Source organism: Zea mays, chromosome 8 (assembly GCF_902167145.1).
Source record: "Zea mays cultivar B73 chromosome 8, Zm-B73-REFERENCE-NAM-5.0, whole genome shotgun sequence".
NCBI classification, from domain to species: Eukaryota; Viridiplantae; Streptophyta; class Magnoliopsida; order Poales; family Poaceae; genus Zea; species Zea mays.
This window is the reverse complement of record NC_050103.1, coordinates 127,356,971-127,370,720: the sequence shown is the minus strand read 5'-3', so window position 1 is coordinate 127,370,720 and position 13,750 is coordinate 127,356,971. Positions and strand designations below refer to the sequence as shown.

General features: G+C 48.5%; 2 long non-coding RNA genes across 2 annotated transcripts; both read left to right on the top strand.

Moving 5' to 3' along the window:
* The first annotated feature begins 12,148 nt into the window (after positions 1-12,148).
* On the top strand, positions 12,149-12,699 carry LOC103635863 (uncharacterized). The gene is made up of 2 exons (XR_002264577.2): positions 12,149-12,489; positions 12,567-12,699. It is a non-coding gene; the product is annotated as an uncharacterized lncRNA (long non-coding RNA).
* Positions 12,700-12,912: 213 nt separating this feature from the next.
* Positions 12,913-13,127, top strand: LOC103635862 (uncharacterized). The gene is made up of 2 exons (XR_557662.2): positions 12,913-12,953; positions 13,051-13,127. It is a non-coding gene; the product is annotated as an uncharacterized lncRNA (long non-coding RNA).
* The last annotated feature ends 623 nt before the right edge of the window (positions 13,128-13,750 follow it).

The window sequence follows — 13,750 nt, the reverse complement described above, 5'->3', positions numbered from 1 at the left end:
CACTCAACCAAGCTCCCGGAGTCACCAAAATCAGAAAACTTAGATGCAGACTCATCCGATTTATTCCCATCATCCACGGTCGAAGCCGCCAAAAAATTAGCAGTAGCGGTTGCGTGCGCAGGCCCAAAATCTTGAACCTGCGCAGCAACCAAGGTTCAGCAACATATCCAAAATTCCCTAACTACCCACACCCACTAAGCCACCTGCGAAGACCCAGCCGTCGCGGGATCCTCCGCTGCCGGCTCCGCCGCCATCTTCACAGGATCCTCAGCCCTCGGCGCGGCAGTTGGCGACGGGCCTCCGTCGGCCGCAGTGGCTGCGGGGGCATCAGGAACGCCTTTGACGGTTTCCGGGGGCGGCTCCGGGGCGGCCTCGGACACAGCCGCCACCGGGTTCGACTCCGAGTCAGGCTGCGCGCTGTTCAAAGCCCCGAAGTCCTCCACCTTCTCGCCACGCGCCGCCTGAGACACTGTACACAGATTCAGCAAACCCACATATAACCCACATTCAACAAACACCAAACAAAAGTCAAACATTACCTGACCCCTCGCCGTCTCGGACCGCTCCCTGACCACCTCCCGACCGTGAGGGCCCCACATCCGGTCGTAGAGGGCTCCCGCGGATTCCTTCACCACAGGGTCCTCAAGCTTGTAAATATCGCGCTCGAAATCCTCATCAGCTTGGTCGAAGACCTCATAGTGCCGGCACCCTTCGCGGGAAAGCGCGTTCATCGCCCCTTCGCAGGTGACCAGAGAGGCATAGGACATAAACCCCTCCACGATAGCGGGGAGCGCCAGCAACTCCTCCTATAGCCACTCGAGGCAGCAAAGTCCGGGCTCTCGGTCTGGCACTTCGAAGTCAGCGGTCCGCGCGCCCAGCTTATGGTATGAGTCCATAAGCTGTTTGCGTGTCCGCTCAGCCTCCGAGCGCGTCGAAGCCTCGGTCCTCTCCACACGGGTCCGCAGAGCGTTGAGCCACTCCTCAATTCCTCGGCGCGCTGCCTGGCAAGACTGCCCTCCGCCCGCGCCAGATTGGCCTCCGCCTGCGCAGACTGCGCCTTGGCGAGGGCCTCATTAGCCTCCTTCCTCTCCTCCGCCAGTTGGCGCCGGAGCTCAGCCCTCTCACCTTCCAGTGCGGCCACCTTATCCGCCAGCTTGCGGCACTTGCTGTCGGCGACCGACTTTTCCCGGATGGTGTCAGCATGTTGCGCCCGAAGTCTCTCGACTTCGGCAGACAGAACTAGCGTAAAGGCCCCCGACGCCGCGTGGTCTGCGAAGTCAGCCGCCTACAAGACACACATAAGACCACAACCCCAACGAAGCCGGTAAAAACCGAAGTCTAGCTCTATGTACCTGACTTAATGCCTCCTTCAGCCGGCGGGACACAACGCCCACCTCGTCCCTGACGGCAGTGAGTGCCGGAATCTCGCCACCGGCACTAAGAGCACTACCCTTCGCCCTGGGCACCACGGCAGCCGCCGCGGTCGCCACGGCGGGCGGAACAACAACAAGTTGGCCTTCGCCCGACCCTGCGACGTATCAACAGATTAAAAAAACTCGAGCCAATGACTTACCAACAAGATAATCTTCCACACTAATATCGGTGGCGAAGTCGGCAACGCGCTTGCCCGATGGCGGCAACTCTCGGGCATTCACGGCTCCCGCCGGGACAGACTTGGTACCGCCGACGGTAGCCGCCTTCGCAGCCTCCGGCACCCTGCTGGACCTAGGGGCGGCCGACTTCGCCGCCAGCGGCGGCTGGCTTCCGCCGGGGGCAGCAGCCTTCGCAGTCCCCCGCGGCCTCTTCGGCCTGGCCTCATGGAGCCTGACGACCGCCTGGCGCTTCTGCGCAGCTCCCTAACGATCATTGTCCATCACTGCCGACACAACAGCAGCAATATTCCGCCCGTAAGGAAACACTCTCCAATCACGAACCATGCGAGATGTAAAAAAGTCTTCGCCGGCCGCGTGGGGAATAGGAACATTCTTAGGCCACCAACCCCCGGTAACCCTCAGCATCTGCGCCGAAGACTCCCGGAGCTTGGGCGAAGACATCCTTCCCCCTGGGGCCGCGCATGTCCTCATCAATTCCCTAGCAAAACCATCGGAAACCCCCAGTCTTCCAGTAGCAATACCTAGCTTCCTCTTCTTAGAGGATGGGGCGGCCGCCGGCGCGGGGTCGTCTCTAGTCTCTGCCGCCGGCTTCTTCCCGCGACGATCCACATCGTCTTGCCCGGAATAACCGCCATACGACGGACGGTTCAACTCGAAGACCCTGTTCAAGCGGTCATTAGACCCGCGTATATCCCAGCTACGCTGGCCCTCTGTCTTTGGCACGTACCGCCCGACAATCCGCACCGCCCCATCCTCCGCCTCACGCACAAAGGCGGCCGGATCGCGGCTACGCAGATCCAGTGCGAAGGCGGGACTTCGCACCACCATCCCACCACGGGAAGGCATCTGGCGAGGGCATACTTCGCCCAGCGCCCAGCCATGCGCCAAAGGCCACACCCCATATGCCACAAACTCCTCAACCAAATCGCGCCCGCTGCTCAGGCCGGCGGCGCACCGAAGGGCCCCTTCGTCTGCATCCTCCTCCGCCACTTCAAACGACGGGTATGCTGAGTAATAATGCGAGCACATCTCGGCCACAGGGAGCCATGGATGGTCTTCGACGGTGCCCTCCGCAACGTAGAACCAAAACTCATGCCAGTTGCCCCATTTATTGCGGGCGCAAGGAACCAACTCAACTACCTCCATCGAGGTCTTGCCGGTCTTCGGCGTAAATGTGCAGGACCCAAACTGGGCAACCTTATTTCCGATCATCCTTTTCTGCCAGTGTAGGCAATAGTGCTTCACGAAGACTTCGACCGATGGCTGTCCGTCGTACGAAGTCGTCGCCCAGACATACTTCGACAGAGCCACCATGGCATTCGAAGTCAGCTGATGGATCTGGATGTTAAATCTGCGCAAGACTTCTCCCACAAATCGGTGCGCAGGCAGGCGAAGACCAGCGGCAAAGAACGCCTCGAACACAACCAACTCGCCTTCTGGCTTGGGGACCTCCTCTGTCCCCGGGACACGAGCGACTCCGCCACCAAAGTAACCAAGCTGCTGCATATCTTGCACGCGGACCGAGGACATCCGCAACACACCGAAATCCACCGTATCGCCGGCGCGCAACTCCTCCGCCGCCACAGTGCTCAGCGTCTCCTCAAACGATGCGTCGGCCGGCGGCGTAGCGACAGCAGAAGAAGAAGAGGTCGGCATCGCTACGTACCATCGGCGGCGGCGGGCGGTCTGCTTCACACGGGCCAGATCTCCGGTGAACAAGAGCAAGGAGGGCAGACGAGCAGCAAGAGGTTTGAAAAGGCGGTTAGGGTTTTCGCGGAGCGCGGAAAGATAAAGTTCAAAACGCGCCACCCCCCGTCCCCTTTTATACACAGGGCGCGACGCTTCGGGAAAACCGCAGTCCAACAGTACGGTGTCAATCAACGGTCATGTCAAAAACCCCCGCGAAACCACTTCAAGCGAGGGCAGCGTCTCCGCCATCTAGCGACGTCTTCGGCACTAGATGACTTAGTCGAACTGGTCCCTCGGAGGGCAAATGTTGGGGCGAAGGCGAAGACGCCACCCTTCGCTCGATGCCTTCGCCGTAATCGCTGGAACAACAGAGACAAGAAAACGGGCAGGCTCACCCTTCGTCCCATACGTCACCGGACGAAGACCTGTGACGAGGTCGTCTCATCTCGCGACCTCGTCCAGCATGGAGGCCCACGTGTGATCCAGCCCATTGTAACAGGCCCTGCGTGGCCGCTGCGCATTACGGACCTAATTTGTAAAGGCATCCCTGTTATTGTGGTCTGTAACCCCGCTTTATGGGAATATTTCAGGGATAACCTAGGTGTCCGAGGGCACATGTGTCCTTAACACAGGACGCTGGGCACTCAGATACCTATAAATACCCCCGCACAGTGCCCTTGAGAGGCTAGATTAACAGATCTTTTGCCATCTCGTGCGAGAACCCTGTTTACGTCAATAGTCACCCCCGTTGGATCCCCTTGCACCTGATAGCAAGTTCCAACACACATGCTACAAATTTTTCATAGCATCTCTCTTTTGAAGAACAAAGCTCTACAACTGTTTTTCCCAGTAATTTTTCCAGTAGTCATTGGCGTCTCGGTCAGCTTCGGCAATAGCACATTTTAATTTCGCCTCAGCCAGCTGTTTCCGAAGATCCTCAATTTCGCATCTCTGGGCGTCAGCCTGGGCTTTGGAAGTAGCCTCGTCTTCTTGTATTTTGTTCAACAATGAGTTTAAAATCTTATCTTTTTCAAGACCTTCGTTCCTAAGTTCAATTACTTCGGAACGAAGGTTGTTCAAAGCTATAGTGCATCCTTCATCTTCGGCTCTTTTTTGCGCCCTGAGGGCGTTGCTAAGAATGAGGCCCTGCGAAAGAAGTGTAATATTAGGTGTAAGCAAATAAAACAAATCTTGGTTTTTTAATACAAAAAATTCATTTTCATACCTTTAAGCTATTATATGCTAAGCTGTCTGGCAGTTCATCTTTCGATAGCACCGAAAGCCCATCTTCTAGCGTCGAGAATCTGAAGCTTTTGCCCATCTCCCGGCAGACAGAAATTTCCTTGCTGTCTGGGAGACAATACAAGAAATCTTCTTCTCCGCTCCCGTTGAATATTAATGCCCCCTTTGGATATTTTAATTTCTGGGCATAATATTGAGCTTCTCGCTTTTCCTCCTCAGATAACCTTTTTCCCGAAGCATGTCGTACAATATAATCAGGTACTTTGGAAGATGTTTCAGGAGTTGAAGAGACAGTTCTTTCAGGCAGAATTTGTTTTGCAGCCTCTTTTTTTGTTTCTTCTTCTCCGGTTTCCAAGGATTTCTCCTTGGCAGGCTTTGAAGGCCCAGATTTAGTCTTGGCCTGGCTCTTTGCAGCTTCGGCTTCAGTCAGTTTTGTCTCAGCCTGCATTTTCGGAGCTTCGGTAGTTTTTCCTGGAGTAGAGCTTGAACTCTTTATCGTCTCCAGTACATCTAATACATTGACCATCCTTTTCCTTTTTGGGGTCACTATAAGATCTTTTTGTGCCTTCGGCACTGTTACTTCTGCCAAAGGGCTCAGAACTGATTTTTTTTCTTCGACTCCAGGCTCTTCAATTTTGTTAACTTTCGGCTTTACAGTCGATTCTTCAATCTTCTGTGTAAACGCAAGTTCTTTGGCTTCAGTAGCCGAAGAGGTCTCACCGCCAAATTCGAGCACTTCGGCCGGTTCAATATATCGCGACCGGTGAGTAAGGACCTTCACCTTTTTCCTCTTCGGCGCAGGCTCGCTTGGAGCAGCTGGAGCAGCATCCTTCCCGGAAGTGGCACTCTTCCTCTTCTGCCCTCGCGACGGGTAGCGGTAATCAGGGTACATAAACCCAATAGCATCGAAGACTCTATTCAGCCTCTTCTTCTTCCGGCCTCCGAAGGCCGCAGATAATGTGTTATCTTCTGCCTTTGAATATGGCCCAAGAAGTTCATCGCTTGTAGCTTCGATACATTTCAGCCAATCATCATCTGGCTCAACAAACTTACCTTCATATCTGAAGGTGTATTTCAACCTGGCCAGCCCACCTTCGTCAGATTTGTTGATAGTCTCCTTTGGCATTTCCCATTTCTCCACAAGTGGCCACACTCTGAAGGCTATGTGTTCCTGCACTAAATCCCTTGTCCCGATGAAAGAGCAAACTATGCCAAAGGCCTTTCGGCATTCTTCGGCTGCTTCATCAATTTCCACCTTCGGTTTCCGGAGGCCGAAACGCTGCCAGATAGGGCTCATGATGATTTCCTTAATATCCTCTCGTGCTTTTAAATCATTTTCACATAGAACCATTCCTTCATCCAATCTCCGGGCCATCTCTTCCGAAAATTAAAGTCGGCACGTGGCAGCTTGACCCAGAGCGAGCAACAAAGCTATAGCAGCCAAAATTGTTATGGTATTGCTCTTTGCCCTAGGGTTTCGTCTCATATAACAGTTCGTGCATACTGCAGAAACTTTTTGCATTTGGCTCCAAGCCCTGACTCCTCACAGCCCATACGAAGATTCCCATTCTTATGATAGCTTCGGGAGTAATTTGGTGAAGAAAAATCTGGAATATCTTCAAAACTTCAACCATAAAACTGCTTAGGGGGAACCGAAGCCCAGCCCTGAAAAAGCTTCGGAAGATCACCACTTCATTCTCTTCGGGAGTAGGAGCAGTCTTGTCTCCATTGTTAGCCCTCACCAGAGCATATCTCGAAAATATCTTCCCCTCATATTGTCAAGATGACTCTGCTTAATAGTTGATTTTCCGAAGACTGCGTGACTTGGTCGCCACGGTCGATCTTCGGAGTCCTCACCCCCACTTTCTACATCATAACTGTCACTTACACCAGTGTCTTCAGATAAACCTTCTAAAATCTCCTTAGTGATCTTCTCTGTATTTGTCTTTGATTCAAGAAACCCAAGATTCTTCTCCTCAGAAAGACTCAGCCTCGTTTCGGCAACAGCTTTTTTATCTTCAGACATCTTCGAAAATGTTGGAAAAAGGTGTTCTCAAAGCCGAAGATTAGAAAATTTAAAAAACCAAGCAAGCGTTGGTATGCAAGAGCTAAAAATTGGGAAAGCAAGAGCAGATGCCAAGAAAGCGTGCCAAATGAGCTCGCGGTGTGCTCTTATTTATACGCCTAGTGCGTTGCAAGTAGGAGGGCCCCGCTTGTCATTGATTGTTGCTATTCTAGCAAAGGGAAGGTGTTTTTTCGGACCTTCAGCTTAAGGCCTTCGTCCATATCGCAATCTGAATTTATCATTCTAACAAATTAATATTGCGAGGGGCTACTGTTGGGGGCCTTCGGCTTCTGAAGGTCCTCAAAAACATGATTTAACAATGTTTCTGGAGTATGATACATGAACAGGTACCTTTGGACTTAGGTCAAAACCACAGTGTGAAGAAACACAAAGAATACGAAGGATGGCGTAGAGCCGAAGCTATGCGTAGGGGAGCTTCGGCGTGATAGCAGAAAAGGAAACCGACTTAAAGGGGAAAAGGTTATTTAGACCCTGATGGATTACTATAGAATTATTGGCAAATGTAAAGGGCATGGGTGTAATTTTACATGGGCTGTGTCCCGTGCCTATAAATAGATGAACAGTGCTCCCGTACTGTTCACGCTGACTTGGCATTTGCTTTTGCGTCACGCTTGTACTTTTGCCTTCTTTCAAGCCGAAGGTACATCTGTAATTTGTTACCATTATATTTTTCCATAATAATAGAATAAGAAATGAGCTAATAATAATATTTAAGTGTTTATGTTATTTCTCATACTTTATATGAATCCTTCTTCATTATTTGTTGTATTTATGAAGGCATGTCCTTCATAACCTTCGTCCGAAACTCATTATATCCCAGGGGAAATAATGCTTCGAAGGACGAAGGACTTTAACGTTTAACAATTTCTCTGTTGCCTTGTTCTTAATTCATAGCATTTAAGGACAAGTCCCCAACACTGCTTATTTTTGGCGGCCACGCCCTAGCTGCCGAAAATTAAGTATTTAAAAACGTCTGGTTCCTTCTTCTCTGTTCTCTGTTTCTTCTCTCTCTCGTTTCGCGTCCGCCGCCGCTGGGTCCGTTGCCGGCCCACCGCTCCGTCGCGCCGTACCCCGCACCCCGCCGGCCACGCATCACCGGCCCCCACCCCCGCTGCGCCGCTCCCCGCCCCCGCCCCCGCAGTGTCTCCCACCGCAGCGGCGCCCGCCCGCCCACCAGCGCAGCCCGCGCCCCCGACAAGCCACCGCCAAGCCCCGATGCACCGCCAATGCCACCGACGCGCCGCCGGCCACGCCGCGCTCTGCCCCGTCCCGACGTCCGCCGTCCTTGTCTCCCGTCGACCTCGCCTTCATTAAGGTTATTTTTTGCGTATTTTATTTTGTATTTTCGATGGCCTTTTATTTAATTACCGCCGAATTTAGTATGTTTTTGTAATTGTGTTCGTTGATTAGTGCGTTTGATTAATATTATTGTTTAGTTCGAGACATATTGTATATGTGTTATATGTTTAGGGAAGGCATATGTGGTTCATTAATGTATTAGTGGTATATGTGTTTGTTGATTAGTGCGTGTGATTAGCATTATTATTTAGTTCAAGGCATATTGTATATGTGGTTTAGGGAAGACATATGTGGTTCCGATGAATTTTGATGTGCAATGCATAATTTAATTTTATGTGATGTATTATTTGATTTTTATTAATTCACTTAATTTTATGGAGCTAATACCTTTAATGTTTTTCTATTGAATAGAATGAGTGGTAGGAAAACAAAGCACATTGCTAGGGGGTTTCTTAATGCGGCTAGCAGGATAGTCCCTGGTGCACGTTCCCTTTTCCAAGGGAGTTCTTCTAGCCAGAGCAGACAGTAGGCGTTGCTGAGACAATGCCACCTTCTCGTAGGTCAACCTGTCCCACCGCCGCCTTCAACCGCTTGTTGTGGCGCGTGGTCAGTGATGAGGTCATAGTGACGGAGGCCCTTGTCATGCACAACGCCACATCCAGGAGATATTCGAGGACTCTGTTGTCCCCGGCTTGCCGTCGTATACATGCTCAGTTCAAAAGTTGAAGTGCAGCCTTTCAATCACCATATTCGTTTTGTCATTTTTTGTTGCAGATTGGGATTGTAATCCACTGGTAAATGTAAAATATTTGGAAGACACGTACCAGTCGCATGTTCTTCCTCTGAATTTGCCTTTTGAAGAATTGGTATTGTAATCCACTGCATAAGCTGTAAGGCATGGTGCTGCATGCTACACAACAACCTTTACCGCTGGATGCAAGGATGTTTCCTATAACTCAACCGATTTGCTTGGTGAAGGTATTGAAGCAGCTAAAAGGTTCAATATTGTTGTCGTAATTGTTGTCTTAAACCTGAAAACGGGCGTGAGGATTTTGATAGAGTGAGCATTCTCTTCCCAGGCAAGCAGATGGACCACAAATTGCCAGCACTCTTTGGCTCAGATATATTTTTTCTTCGGATCAGATATGTACGTACTTTTTCCCTTTGGGCCCTTTGGTCCACAAGCAAATGGACCAATATGCTAGATTTCTATCATATCGCTTCCATCCCAAGTAGCATCAAGATAGAAGGTGTTAAGGTATAGCCAAAAAAAGAATTGATGTATGTACTTTGTCCAAGTATATACCATGACGAAATCTGTGGTCTCTCAACAAGAAACAAGAAAGGTTCAATTTACATAGTTGCTACCAACCAGATAAACAAGATGCCAAGAATAAGAAGACGCGTAGCTACAGTAACTTTGGGGTGGAGGCCCGGAGAAATCAGGTTGAGCATATGACAGCCTCTGGATCCAGTTACCGGCCTTCTTCTTGTTCTGATCATTGGATTCCAAGGCCTGGCAAATCGAGCTTGGGACCTTGTGGAGTGTTCTGTCTGTTTCAAGAACTGCCTTGAGATCTTTGAGGATTGAAACTATTTGCTGAAAGTCGGGCCTATTTTCTGGTTGCCAGGACCAACACTGCTCAATCAGAAGCTTCAGCGCCGCTGGGCAGCTCAATTGAATGACCGGCCTCAAGTTCGGAAATGAGAGCACGTGCTTGTAAGTAACTATCTATACTACTCCTTAAGATAGTAGTGTAGGCGTCCACATCCTATGGTGCATGGTTCTGCCACCGTCTCCTCCGAGATCCTCTCCGCGACGCACGTCCGAGATCCTCTTCGCGACGCACGCCTCCCTCTCCTCCGCCCCCACCCTCCTCCCCACGCCATCGACGCCACCATCATTGGATCCCCCCAAGACGCCTCCGCCCCAGCTGCGCCCCCTTCCATCCTCTCCGCGACGGACGCCTTTCTCTCCTCCACCCCACCCTCCTCCCCATGCCATCCATGCCGCCATCATCGGATCCGCCCTAACAATGGACGGAAGGCACCGTGCATCTGGATCCACACGTTCATCACGCCCTCGCCCATACGATCGCACAAGCCCCCACCCCCAAAATCTCGCCTACATCATGCCCCCAATCTCACGATGCCCCTGACCGCCTCCCCCGCCATAACAGCCACCTCGACGTCCTCACCACGGCTCACGAGGCCCCCGTCGATCCATCATGTGTGTCCCCCTTCCTCCCTGCACGATTCCAACAATCTTGATGCACGGTGCCTTCCAAACATGATGCCTCCTTATCAGTAATGGTGAGGCGAGCTTACACGTGCGGGGACGGTGGGAGGCGGTAACGCCTGTCGAGCGACATTGACCCCGACCTAAAGTGCACCTGGCCATCTCACCGGAGCAGCCGAGCCCACCTCAGCTCGCTTCAGTGGCATACGAAGCCAATCAGGCCATCCCGAAACCAAACCACAGCGGGACCAGTGCTCGGATAGGGTCCAACGGCGATGCAAGCAAGGAGTGGCGCGCGGCCGGCGGTGCGAAGATCGGCTCCTGCACGTGCAGCGCAGCCGCGTGACAGTGAAGCAGGGAGGCCGCGATAGGCGGCGCAGGGAGGTTGCGACGAAGGCAAAGAGCAAGCACCTGGGGACTTCAGGTAAGTAGAAAACGAACACTGAATTTGTCGGTTCTCTGTTTTGTGATTGACCGATTGGTTTGTTGATCTCAGAAACCAAAAATTGTTTCACCGTCAAGCACCAATTTTTGGGTTGGTCAGTGTTTTGGGATGATTCTCCTATGCATCAATAGCAACCTTGTGCTTAGCAAAGTTATTTGCGCTGATAATGTCGTAGGTTTAGTGAAAAGAAATATACTGACATATCCACCAATCCATCGATGCCCAATGGAGATTGACCTCTATCAAGATTTAGTTACGTGTCTCAATAGTGCAATATTTCTGTGAGTTGTATACTGTGGATTCCTCATCTGCATCATGAATTGATCGCACTATTTATGCCCTATTTTTCAAACCATGATTTCAGTAATTCTTTGCACCATGGTAGTTTTCTCAAATGATTTTATCTTTCACAACTCGGACTGAACTCACTGAAGCAGAAAGAAAGAGTACAAGTATACTACTGTAGAAAGCAAGGAGGATGCCAACAGAAGCAGATTTCATGTATGGATCGGGTATTGACCTTTTTGTGTTCTCCTCAACTCATTATTTAGCTACATATCTTATTAAATCTTAATCTTTGGTCATTAGCTACCAGCTTGCACTACTTCAGTTCCTCGAGCCCTTGTGCATGGATATATCATTTAGTTGTGTCTAATAATTTGTAATTAGTGGCAACATCTTTTTGTTATTTTGGTTTTATCTGCTTTTTATTGTTATAAGATCCCGATTGCAAACTGGCAGTTACTACACCTTTAGGTTTTCCTTTGTCGTATCAAGCTAATAATGTGTGAAGCAGGGTTCCCATTCTGATCTTTAGTTTTTTTGTGATTTTAATAGCAATAACCTTTTTTCGCAAAAAAAGTAACAAACTTTATGCAGTATGCGGTTCGTATAGTTCCCAGTATCCTTTTGGACTTAGATTTAGTTTGATATATGGTTATGTTTATTGACAGAATGCTTTTTAGCTTTGCAGATAAAATCTTGAGCAAAATGGGAGAAGGTTTGGGTTTTCTGCAATCTGTCGTCTCCTCTTCTGCTGGGTATCTCCGTTATTATTCTAATGAAGAGGGCTACGAGTTGGATTTTTGTAGGTACATTTGAGCGTGTTTTGGAATGCTGGGACCGTGAAACACGTGAATATGTTGCCATAAAAGTTGTTCGCGGTATCCGCAAGTACTGTGACGCTGCAATGGTTGAGATAGATGTGCTCAATCGCCTTGCAGAAAATGAAAAATATAGATCTCTGTGAATATCTCAGAGACCTAATTACTTAAAGTATAACTCTATTTTGTTTCTGACTTGACAGTTCCTCTTCAATTTGTCAGCTGTGTTAAATTCATATATGGTTTGACTATCGTAATCATATATGCATGGATGTGTTACTTTATGTTTGCTTGTGTTTAATATAGAAGGCTCCCTTGCCTTCGTTCGATCATGTGGTATTTGAAAGTGATGTCTCTATAAATGAAGTAAGGCAGGGCAATGCTTATGTTACTGTTGTCAGTTATTAGCTTTTTAAACCATGCATATGTCAATGTGTCCTGTTTCAATAGGGTCTTATTATAGGACGTGATGCCACTGAATTAGGATGTTTGTTCTTTTGCTACCTTTGTTAAACAACATCAGATCATTCGTATTGTATCCTTCCTCGGATTGCTTCTTTTGTTCTACTACAAATATGCTCCACATGGCAGGGAGAGTTAAGCTCCTAAATTTCTTATTTTGTGCATTGTGAAATGATTGTTCTAACAACATCAAGTTTGTGCTCTTCATATAATCTATCTCAGATTGCTCTGTGTTTTGCAGGTCTCAAGGTCAAGCCTGGACCCACTGTCAAGTGTGTGCTTGGACATGACTTTATCCTGCACTTTCCAGTGTAAATCTCATTGTTATGTGTACTTACTTTTCTCAGTTGGATTTGCTCTATATACTTACTTGGATTTAATCCTGTAGGCTGCACTTGGGGAATCAAAGAAAAGTGAAAGTGCCATGTCAAAGTTGATGACCAGAAGCTTGCTATTGGAACCCTCTCTATTGAAAAATACCCCTAGATAGAAATTGATTTGGTTTTCAATAAAGAGTGTGAGCTATCACACACATCGAAAACTACTAGTGTATTTTTCTTTGGTTACAAGGTTGAGCAACCAATCGAGGAAGATGAATATTCTTTTTAACATTGATTTTTTATTAGTTTTATTTCATGTAAGACTGATCTAAACTATTTCTTTGTGAAGTATTTTGTTTCCTTGACCTCATTTTTGCTTCTTGCCTCTTACATAATCGATCTTGATTCAGAAGAAGAAGAGAAGGAGCTAAACATTCCAGTAATCAAGGAAAATGGTATATATATCTTCTCTTTTTTCCTGGTGGGTTTTCTCTGGCATTGTTGGGGTCGTTTGAATTATGGATTGTTTGGATCATGAATATATCTAATTAGGCAAAGATGATGGGAAGGAGGACCAGAGAAGTGAAGAGAAGGCAGTTGCTGCAGCTTCAAAATCAAGTCTTGGGCTTGAAAAAAAGCAAGGATGAGTCTGAGTCTGATGATTCTGATGAGGGTGAGTGATTATCTCCTGAAGAAGGCAATGTTGTGATTTGAATGGTATGGTGCAAAAAGTTTTGTCTGCATGTCATGACAGTTTCATACAACGCACGTGCGAACGCACCGGGAGCCTACCACCTCCCGTGCTCACCATTGCCGTGTTTGATACCTGACTGCTACTGCTGTTACATCGAATCTCCAGGGTGCTCATGGAGTCATGGTGCATATGCTCATGTTTGTAGGGTGTCAGTTTTTTTCATCGTCTACTTCTAGAGATAACAACTTTAGCATGTTGGTTAAAGTTTCTCGGTGTGCTAAGCTTTTCTTTTTTGTTTCATTTGAAACTCAACTATATAGATGGTGCCCTACTTTACATTTTGCAAACACAAACTGCTCCAAAATAAATGGAAGCTTATGTTTTAATTTCATTTGTTAAACTTGCATATTCTTCATCTGTCATGTACTTCATCTGTGTGCTTGGAATTTTAGCCCCTTCTTTTGCTTCTAACTAACATAGATGCTTTTGTGTTACATGTATTTGGTTACCGAATTAGGACCATGTTTTCTCTTTGGATATTTTAGAACTAAAATCCCC